The 13,849-nt window shown below is 32.4% G+C and overlaps 1 protein-coding gene across 1 annotated transcript in view; it reads left to right on the top strand.

Annotated features, from left to right (window-relative positions):
- The first annotated feature begins 207 nt into the window (after positions 1-207).
- LOC114337099 (WAS/WASL-interacting protein family member 2) overlaps positions 208-13,849 on the top strand; it is a 78,957-nt gene continuing 65,315 nt past the window's right edge. The window contains exon 1 of the mRNA XM_050645206.1: positions 208-418. The gene's annotated coding sequence lies outside the window, so the exon portion shown is untranslated. The remainder of the gene's footprint in view (positions 419-13,849) is intronic.

Raw genomic sequence — 13,849 nt, forward strand, 5'->3', positions numbered from 1 at the left:
ATCTGTGTTCCGAAGTGAGATTCTTCTGCTGGATTGTGACGTCATTAGATTAGTTTGAATCACTGTCATATCTCCGCAATCAAAGATATAATTAAACTGCATAAGTGCATAATTAACTATGATACATTCTTGAAAAAAAATAATATCTATTAAAAATAACAATTTTCTTTTGGCGCATAAGATGTTTTTGGAATGACGTCGCAAGTAATCAACCTTACTCCGACACAACCTTGTTCCTTGTTAGAAAGTCGCTTCTCTTTTTGAAGTGGTTGTCAAAACTTTGACGGTATGGTTATTGTATGTGTCAGAAAATAGTGAAAATTTTAAGTTATAATGATTTTTTTTCGATTAATTAAAGTTATTTATTGTAAATTACTTTAGAAATTAAGCATATTGGATAACTAAATAGAGAATCATAGTAAGTATCCTCTTTGTACATAGTAAATATTTAGTTTTAAATAAGTGGGTGTCTGGCAGGATATGGTTTATATTATTTACTCTTATTTAAAAATTATCATTTAAACACTGTGTCTAGGAATTGTGGATTTTGTTATTGTCTTCTGAAGGCGATTTAATTTCAGCTCGTATTATTCAGACCTGACCCTGAAATATCACAAACTTTCCTCCACTATCCATATTTAGGATTTTGACCTCCTACTGCTGAAAAGCCAACAGTATATTTTTCCTATTATAGTTTGACAATAAGTATGTTAATTCGCTTATCGTATAGGTATTAGTCGTTAGAATTAAGATATATATCTGTTACACCTTAATTTTACAACAGGTAAATATCCAATGTATCATCAAAACACCTATTTTCAAGGTGAAACTACACATATAGATGTCTTCAAAATAACAAGAAAAACTAGGATTAAATTTAAATATATTTATTGCAGTTAATGCATTATGATTGCAGGAGCCTTTAGGATAACATAAAATGAAAACAACGATAGGATAAAAAATATACAATATAGATAAAAACATATCTAAAAATGTATAAGTAAATAATAATGTAACTTTCCACTAATAATAATCAGATTGTCTGTCTTCAGCATTAACTGAACCTAATTTTTTACCTATTAACTACCTGAAACATCTGTAGAGGCTTTTATACATTTAGTTGTAGAAAATATGGGACAATGTCCAAATATACTAACATGGTTCTGCATTTGGGCCTTTAAAAATAAAAAAAAAACAATAAAACAGTTTGATCTATGTATTTTATTTAAATGCACAATAGTTCCTTAAGGGGATGGGTATGTATTTTCGGCTGCAATGCTATTCAAATGGGGATTAATTTTTTTTGAATCCTGAGAAAACAAATAAGTATTTTTAAAAAATTTAAACGCATAATGAAAGATTACATTATTAGCGAGGGCCGAAAGTCTCTGAGAACTTTATAATGTTTATTTTAATAAGTTACAGGGGTGAAAAACTAAGAAAAAATTTAGTGTGATTTTTAATTTCAAATATCTGATTCAAAATAAACTTTTTATTTATTCTAAGGGTCCTCTGTAATAATTTAGTCTTTCATTCTGCCTTTAAATTTTTCAAAAATATGTATTGGTTTTTTCAGGATTCGAAAAAAATGAACACAATGTCCGTGGTAATATTCTCCAAATCTATCTTTGTCTTACAGCGCACTCAGTCGAATAGAATATTGTCAGCATATTGTCAGTCAGACAGTGACAATTTTAAATATTTGACATGGCATCGGGAATATTTTGAGTTGTTGATTAAATAATATTGATATATAGTGTATTTGATAAATAATTGATTTAAGATGTGAACTTAATAAAAAGTTATTTATTGTGTATTATTTGTGGAAAATCCAAGCAGAGAATATGTACATCATATATTACATATTACATATTATATATTACATATACAGTTCGAGTTTTTTTTATTTTTAATTATTTTTGAATTTTTGGTATCACTCCGAAATAAAAAAAAAATGAAATTTTTGGTAAAAATTTTGTGAAAATCAACAGATTTATTATTGTTAAACAAAAAATAAGCAAAAAAAAATATCTTGACGTTGTTACCTCATGACATGTCTTAAGAAAATCTGTGCAAAATATCAGGTAGATCGGCTGAGTAGTTTTTCAGTTACAATGTCCACCGTATTTGAACAAGCAGTTTTGAGAAAAATACGTTTAAAGTTTTCACAACTGCATCTTCATCTTCTTATTTGTCTGCCAAATCGTAAAGTGATGCACATTGGAATATGTTTTTGAATCGAAGAGTAATTTACAAAAGAGAAGGTGACCAGTTGTTTAACGTTTCTCACTACACTCAAGCGTGCTGGCACGAAGTCTGGCGCTGAAAGTGATTTAATTTCAGTTTGAATTATTCAGACCTGACCCTATATATAACTGACAATATTTATAACCTAGATAACTTTTCTCCATTGCCATTATCCATATTTAAGATTTTGACCTACTGCTGAAAAGCCAACAGTATATTTTTTATCCTATTATAGTTTGACAATAAGTATGTTAATTCTCTTATCTCATAGATTATAGATATTAGTCTTTAGAATTAGGTAGATATATATTACACCTTAATTTTACAACAGGTAAATATCCAATGTATCATCAAAACATGTATTTTCAAGGTGGAAACTATACATGTAGATGTCTTTAAAATAACAGAAAAAACTAAGGAAACTTGTTTAAATTTAAATATATTCATTGCAGTGAATGCATTATGATTGAAAGAGCCTTTAGCAGTAACATAAAATGAAAATAATGATGGGATTGATATTAAATATACAACATAGCTACAAAAATATGTAAAAGTGTATAAGTAAATAATAAAGTAACTTTCCATTAATAATCATGAAATGGTCTGTACTTTAGCCTTAACTAAACCTAATTTTTATATCTATTCACTACCTCAGACATCTGCAGATGCTTTTATATATTTACGTTGTAGATATGGTTTGTTTTTAAACCAGGAGGAGTAAACTAAAAAGACAGATTCACGCCCAAGAAAGTCACTAGAAAAATCACCAAATACTTACATCTTCTTTTTTGGTTGATCATATCGGCCTTCGACGGAAAACAAAGTTCTAAAAACAACAGTTTTTTTATATAAAAGTAGACTAAAAATCTAAAAATTAAAGGAATAATACATAAAACACAAAAAATCGCCGATATAATTTAATTAACCTATAAAATTCCAGTAGTGTCAAAATTTCATAAATGTCATTACTGTCAAAATTCATAACAGTGGAGGTTGTCTGAGGTAGGGATGGGAAAAACCTACCGGTTTAAACCTAAAACCGGTTTTTTACTTCGCAATAACCGGTTTTACCGGTTGTTTTTTGTCCCGGTTATAACCGGTTTTTTCTCTTTAAAGTAAAAACCGGTTATTAGGTTTTTACGGTGATTAGGATTAGGTTAGGTATTATTTTGGATCCCAATCATAATTATTATTCTCAAGTAATTATTCCAAACAAAACCATAATTCAAATTTTATTTTATTTTATAAAATACAGAAGCAAACTGAAAGTGCAATCTCACATCAGCCAGAAACAATTATTAAGTTTTATTATAATATTTCCTTGAAAAGGTATTTGTAATCATAATATTTACATAAGAAGTGATCTGGTTGAATTAGACGCAAACATCATCTATTTTTCACACTTAACTCTTGACATTGAAAGTAGGTGAATGACTTTTTCTGATTACCAAAAATAATGCTCTGAATATGAATATCGAATTACTGATTACGAATACGAATCTCCAAGAATTTCGCTAGGTTTTCAAAACGGTACACTCATACAGGAAGTATTAAATTAGTTAAAATGTACCTATTCTACAAATATAAATGAGTTAAAATGTACCCCTAACACAAACGTGTTAAAAGTAAGTTAAAGTATGTTCTTTCGATAGTACTAATTTTGATCATACCTATTGATATCGAGTCGAATGGAGTATCGCAAACTAAAGTGTATTGTAAATGTAACTTTGTAACCTATTGGATTAAAAAAACCGAAAACCGGTTTTTACAAAAACCGGTTTTTTTTGGCCGGATATAACCGCCAGGTTAAACCGTAAGCAAAAAAAACCGGTATAACTGAAAACCGGTGTTTTGTCAAAAACCGCCATCCCTAGTCTGAGGTTGGTTGGACCAATTACAAACAAGTGTTACAGTGTGGTAAATTTGAATTACTCCTCTTGGTTTAAAAACAGACTATAGTAAGGGACAATGTCCAATATATAGTTCATAGTTCTGAATTTTTGATTCCGTACTTTGGCATATACAGAGTTGGGATAAAGTATGGAACCAAGCAAATATCTTTGAAACGAAAAGAACAATATTTATGAAACTTTGCATGCAAGTATAGTGACGCAAAAGGCATCTGATGCCATATTTTTTGTTACTACTCCACTTCCGGTTTCACCGGAAATACCCTTAACTTATTTACTTTAAATGGGACACCCTGTATATTTTTGCAGATTTTAAAAGAACTTGTTATTTCTAATTCATACATACCAAGTTTTTGTACATTTTATTCGTAAAAGGGAGAGTTTTTTGAGAATACCTCGAAAAATATGCATTTAATCAAAAAAACTGTAGATATCAAAATTGTATCTTTTAGTAACACAAACCAAATTCTTTTCCAATAATATCTTTAAGACCAATACAAACCAAGATACGGCATGTTAAAGGTTAACTTTTTTCGTCAAATGCATAATTTGAAATATTCAAAGCCAAATAATGGGAAAAATTTGCATTTTTTTGAGGAAAACTTAAATAATCTTTTTTCAAGTATGCAGTTAGAACTTTCAAAAAAAAAATAATAAAAAGTTTCTAGCATGAAAATTAAGCGACTTATAATCAAAAAAATGTCGGTACCTGCTTTTCTCTACGAAAAAATCAGTGAAAACAACCCCCTAACTACCTTCCTAATTCAATTGGTCTTCACCTTTCTGTAGTTCCTTTTATATTTATATTATCAATATCCTCAAGGAGTTTGACCTATTTAAAATGCCTAATTTTGGAAAAATTGTTATTTTTCACCTTTTACTTCAAAATATCTCCGAAAATACTGAAGATACGAAAAAAATTATAAACTACTAAATTGTAGCTTTTTTAATTACTAAAATTACCCTGTACATAGATTTTCATTACAGTGAATAGTTAGCCAGATATATCTGTTTAAAACCTCTATTTACCAGCAAACACCCCCTTATTCGAGCCCTTCAAACCCGCCCCAATTAAAAACTAAGGGATCTTACGGAATTTCATTTACACAGTCTTATAGCTCTTTAAAAATCCTACAAAATCATTTTTGAAGAAACTTTTTATCGCCAAAAATATATAGAATATTTTTCGAGGTATTCTCAAAAAATCCTCTAAAAAAGTCGATTTTTTCATCGAAAAACTGTTATTTTCAAGCGCGAATAACTCGAAAAGTATTAGTTTTACGAAGAAAATGTAAAAAACATTTTTTTGTTAGAATCACTTCTTTTTCCATCGAATTACATGGTTAAAATGTAATAAAAAATTCCCACCCCGAGATGGGGTGGCAACCACCCCCAAGGTTTTAGCGTATGATAGCGGCATGATATAGAAAATGATCCTTGGACTATTCCCTACCTTCTGTGAAAATTTCAAGTAAATCCATGCTGGACGAAAAAATTGCGAGCTAAAATGCTTGATTTCCTCAATCGACTATCGAGGCCGACCGACCGGCTCTGTCCCGTCATACAGTTTACCGACTATAATAACTTTTATTTATATTTAATTTAGAATGTATGTACTGATTTTCAGCCTTAGTAAGTGGATTTAATTACCTTCCTAGGAAAGCAACTTTGATACCCTCTCAATAACCCCTGTTCTACGTTTCGCTTGACCGACCGCAGTATGTTTCTTTACACACTCACAGTAATCAACTGTGAAAAATCTAGCTTTAGTAAATTCAAAGAGATTTTTCAGCGCTGCCTCTTGGTCTAAACCTCTGATTGGGAGATAGCACTGGCAGAAGATGTTTCAAAATATTCCAAAGCTTAATTAATCGACTACTGCCTTTTAGTTAAGTAGTTAGTATAATTTGGGAGCCATTCACCCCCTGGGTGTGGGGAATTTAAATTTACACTACTATTGAGCTCCCCTAAAGGTTAGAATTATAATATTTGGGGCAGCTCACAAATGAGATTGAACTACTATCAACTACGGTCGACCAAACAAAGAAAATTGTAAAAAAGAAATTGTAGGAAATCACATTTGGAACAATTTCGGAGATTCGGAAAATGGCGGAGATATTGAGTAACAACGGTTCTCCTTTAGGATCAAGGTGGCGGCTAACACAACGGCCCAATTCAGTCGCGATTTTAAATTTACACTACATTTGGCACTCCCTAAATGGGGATCGCAGGTCCGGATACAGGCTAGGATCGCTCCTGTAAGACTACCCTCTAAAAAAATGCATTGTTGCCCTTATCACGCTACTATGGTCTGTTTTTAAACCAGGAGGAGTAATTCAAATTTACCGCGCCGTAATGCTTGTTTGTAATTGAAGAGTACAGGGGAAAAACAAGAAATGTCACTTTTTCATGAATTTTGGCTTTTCTCGCCATGTGGTAGCAAAAACTGAGTACTATCGACTAGACCAGTGATACTCAACATGCGGCCCGCGGGCCGCATGCGGCCCTCTAGCGTTTTTTATGCGGCCCGAAGGCTAACTAAAGGGCCCTGTGATCAAACAATTTGTTAAAATTCACGTGTTTTTTCAAATTATTTGATAGTGTGCCGATGTGTTTGAGGCGTGTTTGGGAGTGAGGCAGACAATTTAATGACTTTAATTTTAGATTATACAGTAGAGCGTCGATTATCCGAACTAATTGGGGGACATGGGCGTTCGGAAAACCGATTTGTTCGGATAATCGAACTATATTGAGATTTTCATACATATTTATCCACAAGTGAATAAAAACCATATTTATATAACTGTATATTTGTTTATACCTTGATAATGACAAATAGCAATTAAACAAAAAAGTGCAGTCTTTGCAATAACATATTTTTGAATACACAATTGAAGAAAATTGAAGATATTTTAAGCGTTAATTACTAACGCTTGCTCAGTACTCGAGTGCGGGAGTCGGGAGTTCGGATAACCGGTCGTTCGGTTGATCGACGTTCGGATAATCGACGCTCTACTGTATTTTAATTTTTCAGAAGTCTAATTAAAAAGCAAGGTATTATTAACTTTTAATAATAAATTATTAAATTTAATGAACAAATACTCACTTTAAAAATAATCAATACTTATTTACTACATTGCAACGATCCATTTAGTAATCACAAGAAAAATTCAGGTCCGGATTAACAAAAAAAAAATTTAAATAATTGTTACCTTGAATAAACGCCCTGAAAAGAGCACAAAAACTAAGTTTAATTGCTCGCTTCAACTTTTTGCGTAGACAATTTAATGACATTAATTTTAAAATTATATCGAAATTTTTGTTTTGAAAGTTCGAGTTCTTAAAAATTTCGACATAATTTCAAAATTAAAGTCATTGAATTGTCTGCGCAAAAAATGGAAGCTCCATTAAAACTCTTTTCAAATGTGCAAACGGGTTGTGAGAATTTCAATATACAGGATGTTGTTTCAAGGTCACAATGGATTTATAATTTTGTTTAATCCGGACCTGGATTTTTCTTTTGATTAGTAGTTGGGTGGTTTGGTTTCTAAATGTGACATATTATGTGTGCCAAATATCAAAAAAATATAAAAGGTGGTTCTAAAGTTATGGGTCCAGAAAAAAATGGACAAAATCGATAAAACACCCTGTAACTCGGTTATAAAGTCGGTGGAGCAATTAATTTAGTATGTCTAGAACCGCCTCATTTACCTCTATTCACCATTCAAGTATTTCCGTTTCCCAATGAAACACCCTTAATACTACTTCATCTTGATTGCGGCCCGCAAGCTGTGGCAATAGCTACCATGTGGCCCAGGAAAGAAAAAGGTTGAGTATCGCTGGACTAGACTATCGATTCAGAACAATAACCAGAAAGATCAGTCCATTCAAATTTTCTAAGAATTTGTATCCAGGTGAAGAACCAGGATTGTTCGCACGCGACTGAACAAAAATAAGGAATGTTAGCGGTTATTTGATGCACTATTAAATTAATAAGTTAATATAGATTAATAAAAATAGATTTATTATATTAAGATTATAGACTAAGAATATCTAGAATTCTGCTAAAATTCCCCTAAGTAGATTTTAGATATTATAAGAATTAAACCTTTATTGGTGTTTATCTCAATAAGTATAAAATGTGACATTCCTTTTTTTTTCCCTGTACTCTTCAATTGTTCTAACTTCCGGTGAATTTACTTCACTGTTATGAAATTTTTACGCTAATGACATTTATGACATTTTGACACTATTGGCATTTCATAGGTTAATTAAGATATATCAGTGATATTTGTGATTTCCGCGTTATTCCTTTAATTTTTAGATTTTTAGCCTGTTTTTGTAAAAAGAAAACAGTTGTTTTTAGAACTCTTTAGCGACGTATTAGTATAATATAATATTTATGGATTACCGTCAAAGGCCGACATGATCAACCAAAAAAGAAGATGTATTTGGTGATTTTTCTAGTGACTTTCTTGGGTGTAAATCTGTCTTTTTAGTTTACTCCTCCTGGTTTAAAAACAAAGCATAGGATCTACAAACTTTATATGGCAGACATATGTAGCAGTGGTTATGACATTTAAAATTAATGATTTAAACATAAGTATTTAATTAATTTTCACTAAATTTCGATCCATATTTACTTGTCATTGTTGCAATTTGTTTAAGCTACTCTAATTTTTCTCCTTATTGTATTATTAATTAAATTGTTAAAAATGATTTGTACAAATGAGATTATTTACAAATACTTTGGCAAAAGTCATTCCAGATGGTTGTCATTTGACATTTCTAATCAATAATAACAATCAATAATTGATTGATAACAATTACTTAATGTTGATTAATATTTTATTTGATCATCCAAAATACTTAAAAAGATAAAAAATACAGGATCCTTTGTCAAAGGTATATTTAAAAGACCCCAATAAGGGTTACGCCACAAAACAAAACGTTTTCGTGTTAATAGGTAATCCATCATCAGTGTTAAGCCAATAGCATGCATGCATGAGCCACCAAAAAGTTATGGGTAAAAACCCTTTAAAAGTTTCAATATCTTAAATGATACTACATATTATTATTAAAACAGATGGATGTTGCATCCATCAAACAGATGGATGTTGTTTTAATAATAATATGTAGTTTCATTTAAGATCTTGAAACTTTTAAAGGGTTTTTACCCATAACTCTTTGGTGGCTCACGCATGCATGCTATTGGCTTAACACTGATGATGGATTACCTATTAATCCGAAAACGTTTTGTTTTGTGATGTAACCCTTATTGGGGTCTTTTAAATATACCTTTTACAAAGGATCTTGTATTTTTTGTGTCTCTGCTCCGTATAGAAATATTGAGAATATAAGGGCATTCGCCAGTCTCATCTTGATATTTTGAGAGAGAGATCTGTCTTTCCAAAGTTTAGTTAGGCGACTCATCGCATTTTTTGCCATACCAATACGTCTCCGAACTTCTGCTTCACAGTTACCATCGTTAGTTATACTAGACCCGAGATAGACAAAGGTGTTTACTATCTGGTATTTCTGTAATATGTTAGTCAGTTGAATAGTGTCAAATCTGTCGACCACCATTATTATTATATTATTGACTGACTAAAGGTGACTAATTGTACTGATTTACGGGATCTGATTTAAATAATATTTAAATTTCCGTTAGAGAATCGTAAAACGATGTTTAGATGTGTAAATATGCTCTTAACAATCAGGGTATTTAACATCCTACAATCATTTTATGACAGCGTACTAGACGTACATTGTGGGAAAGTGCGGTGTCACATTATGCGTTTGACCGGATGCGGTGGAAACGCATCCGTTTCCAACGCAACCGGACCTATCTGTCACACTATGCGTTTAGTCTGGTGCAGTTTGTAAGCGCGTGATGATGTCTCAAAACGCATCCGTTTCCAACGCAACCGGGCCGACCTGTCACACTATGCGTTTTGACTGGATGCGGTGGAAAGGCATCCGGTCAAAACGCATAATGTGGCATCGCACTAAAGATCAGGAGTTTTCTAAGAAAAACCGCAAAGGTAGTGAATGCGCCGATTTCAAGTAGTTCTCGAAAAGTTCTATAAATGATGCACGAAGTAACGTTAGAAAACTTAGCAACGGCTTACCTCAAGGCTCAGTGCTAGCTCCTTTATTATTTAACCTTTATACGGCCGATATACCTGAAACAAAATCGAGAAAATTCGCTTATGCAGACGACCTGGCCATTGGCTTTCAAGATAATAGTAAGCAAGCTGGAGAACGAGCTCTATACGAGGACCTAACTACACTAAGTAACTACTTTAAGAACTGGCGCTTACGTCCTAACACAAGCAAAACTGAAACCTGTCTCTTTCACCTGTCGAATCAACTTACGGGCGATACTCTCAATGTAACTCTAAATGATGCAGCTATCAAATATAACAACAACCTCAAATATCTAGGCGTCACACTTGATAGAACACTTTCCTTCAAAAGCCACCTTACAAACGCAGCCGGTAAACTAAGAACGAGAAACAATATAATAACAAAACTTGCTGGAACAACTTGGGGTGCTTCTGCAGATACTCTTCGGACCTCTGCTCTAGCTTTGGTTTTTTCAGTGGCAGAATATTGTGCACCAGTATGGCTAAATAGTGCACATACAAACAAAATCGATGTCCAACTTAATCAAACCATGAGAATAATCACTGGAACAATAAAATTAACCCCAGTGAGATGGCTGCCTACTTTGAGCAATATTGCTCCACCAGATCTATGCCGTACAGCAGCATTAGTGAGAGAGTACCAGAAAATTGTAGCCAACATACAATTACCAATCCATCAAGACACACCAGACATCTCAAAAGAGCACCAGCCACTGAGGTCTAGAAATCCTACAATCAGATCAGTCCGAACAAAGGCAATGGTGCACAAGATGGATGCCAACAATAGCAGCAGACTATATTCAGATATCCACCCCAGCCCAGGGTTTCATCGGATCGGGCCTGCCCCGGTCCACCTGGGCGAGGCTTAATCGCATACGTACCGGACATGGTAAATGTGCTGATTCTCTGTTCAAATGGGGTCGTGCGGAAAGTCCACAGTGCGATTGTGGATCACCTAGACAGACCATAAGTCATTGTGTTTCAGATTGCCTAAATCGTACCTACCGTGAAAACCTCCAGGACTTTGTGGAATGCTCCCCAGAAGCAATTGAATGGCTATGTAAATTGGATAATAATATTTAGGTTCATTCAATATATTTTAGTGTTTGAATAATATATTATATTTGTGTATTTATCGTACTGTGAAAGTCCATACGCTAAATAAGAAAGTTCTCGAAAAAATATGACAGCATGTGCGGGGGAATATTTTGTGTGGAATTAAAAAATTTAAAAATTTTTTCGTTTGGACAAAAATGTTTTTAAAAAAGGCACATAATATGCAAGTTTCTTTAAAAATATGCAAAATTTGGTAAAGTTCTCAAATATGCGAAATATGCAAGCAATATGCATTTAGCTTAAAATCCGCTCCCTAATCATAACATATATAGGCGAGGATATAAAGCACTATGATCGCCTAAACCTCTAACTTTTTTTAAGTAAGACCTTATGCAACCTTTTGCATTCGATTCGGGAGAGCTTCAGGAAAAAAGTTGACCTATTGGCATGAGGGACAAATACAGAGTTGGCCAAATAAAAGGAGCCACCCCGATATTTGGCAGTATTTATTGGATTTTAAGAAAATAAAAAAACAGGTCAATTTTTGATCTAAGGGGGACACATTTTTACGGTACAAACATCTGTCATTTGTCAACTCCCTCCCTTCCACTTCCCCCACCCCTTATTTTTAAATAGGGAATAGGGGTCGTGTGCTAGCTCATTTGAAAGGTTATTCAATTCTCTATTCAGTAATATCAACATTGACATAAAAATTTATACAGGGTGTCCAAGAAAAATTATTATAAATTAAATTAATTGACACAAAAAGAAGAATGTATGTAATTTATTTAACTCAGAATACATTCTACTTCTGATAAAAAACAGAAAACAATGTTTATTTGATTAATAAACACTGTTTGTTGCTTAAATTCAATATTCAACCTACCAAGAGGCAGATGAATGGAAGCTTGAACATTAAAATTAAGCAAAAAGCAGTGTCTATTTATCAAAAAACATTTTTTTCTGCTTTCTGTCAGCAGTAGAATGTGTTCTGAGTTAAATAAATTACATACATTCTTCTTTTTGTGTCAATTAATTTAATCCAAAATAATTTTTCTTGGACACCCTGTATACATTTTTATGTCAATGTTGATATTACTGAATAGAGAATTGAATAACCTTTCAAATGAGCTAGCACACGACCCCTATTCCCTATTTAAAAATAAGGGGTGGGGGAAGTGGAAGGGAGGGAGTTGACAAATGACAGATGTTTGTATCGTAAAAATGTGTCCCCCTTAGATCAAAAATTGACCTGTTTTTTTATTTTCTTAAAATCTAATAAATACTGCCAAATATCGGGGTTGGCTCCTTTTATTTGGCCCACTCTGTATAAATTGAAAATGATTTTTAAAGTGCATATTAAAGTGTTTAAAAAATAGAAATTCACAACTCGAAAAATAATCATGGAAATAAGTTCAATTTTTATACTCGGGGATTTTTGAGGTCGCTGAACAGGAATATCGTGTCGACGAAGCTGGTGCTCGGTATCTACGTCATCTCCTGGAGTTTTATGGAAATTTGTTATGAAAATAGTTGAAATTTATAGACCAGGAAGGATCTGTTTTGAGGTGGATGTGAGAGGTGGCATTCGGATTTTTGCGGATAAAGTTAGGTGATAACTTCGTTAATAATAATTGACTTATGCTCCTTCTCAAACATGCCCGAAACATTAATAAAAAAAAAATAAAATATTTAAAAATTTCAAAAAATTTCGTTTTTTTTTTCTACTTTCTTTGCTTATAACTTTAAAACGATTCATTTTGGAACAAAGTCGTATAGGAATAAAACAAAGGTAATTAAATTTTCTATCAGATACGATTGGTTAAAAATGTCTTAAGTTAACACCCTTGCTGCAAAATAGCAATAAATATAAAATAAGGGGGCAAAACAAGCCTGTCCTTATTCAATGTTTTTCCATCACTTAGGTTACACTTGGAACCTTCCTAATTCGCTTAAAAAATGTTTGTAATGTGCTAAAACCGTCCACCAAATTTCATTAATTGACTTACTAGATTTTGCATAATAATTTTGTAATCTAAACTTTTTTTAAAAAATTAAAATTTTTTAAAATCTTGCACAACAAAAACTAGAACATACAAAGATTTGTCAATTTTTTTTACATATAAATAAGCACTCCACCTATCTAATGCACTTTACAGAATTGAAATCGGATTATTTAAGCAGCCTCAGCAATGTTTTAAAGTTATAAATAATTTTTTGGCTTATAAACAAATTAGTGCTGTGTCCAGGAGGGGGTGCTACGGGTTCCTTTATTTAGATGGACCAAGTTTTTTTTTATGTATTTTGACCCGTAGAACATGAATTTTTTGGTTAACAGTTGATCCGGATGTCGATAAGATTGTTATAAACAAAGAACTTAAGGAATTACATAACATCGATTTTTCGCAAAATAAAACATTTTTTTGTATTTCTTGGGCAATTCTAGGCAAAAAATGTTCTTACAAGTTTTTTCGTAGGATGCATAGT

The sequence above is a fragment of the Diabrotica virgifera genome, chromosome 3 (genome assembly GCF_917563875.1).
Source record: "Diabrotica virgifera virgifera chromosome 3, PGI_DIABVI_V3a".
Classification (NCBI taxonomy): domain Eukaryota; kingdom Metazoa; phylum Arthropoda; class Insecta; order Coleoptera; family Chrysomelidae; genus Diabrotica; species Diabrotica virgifera.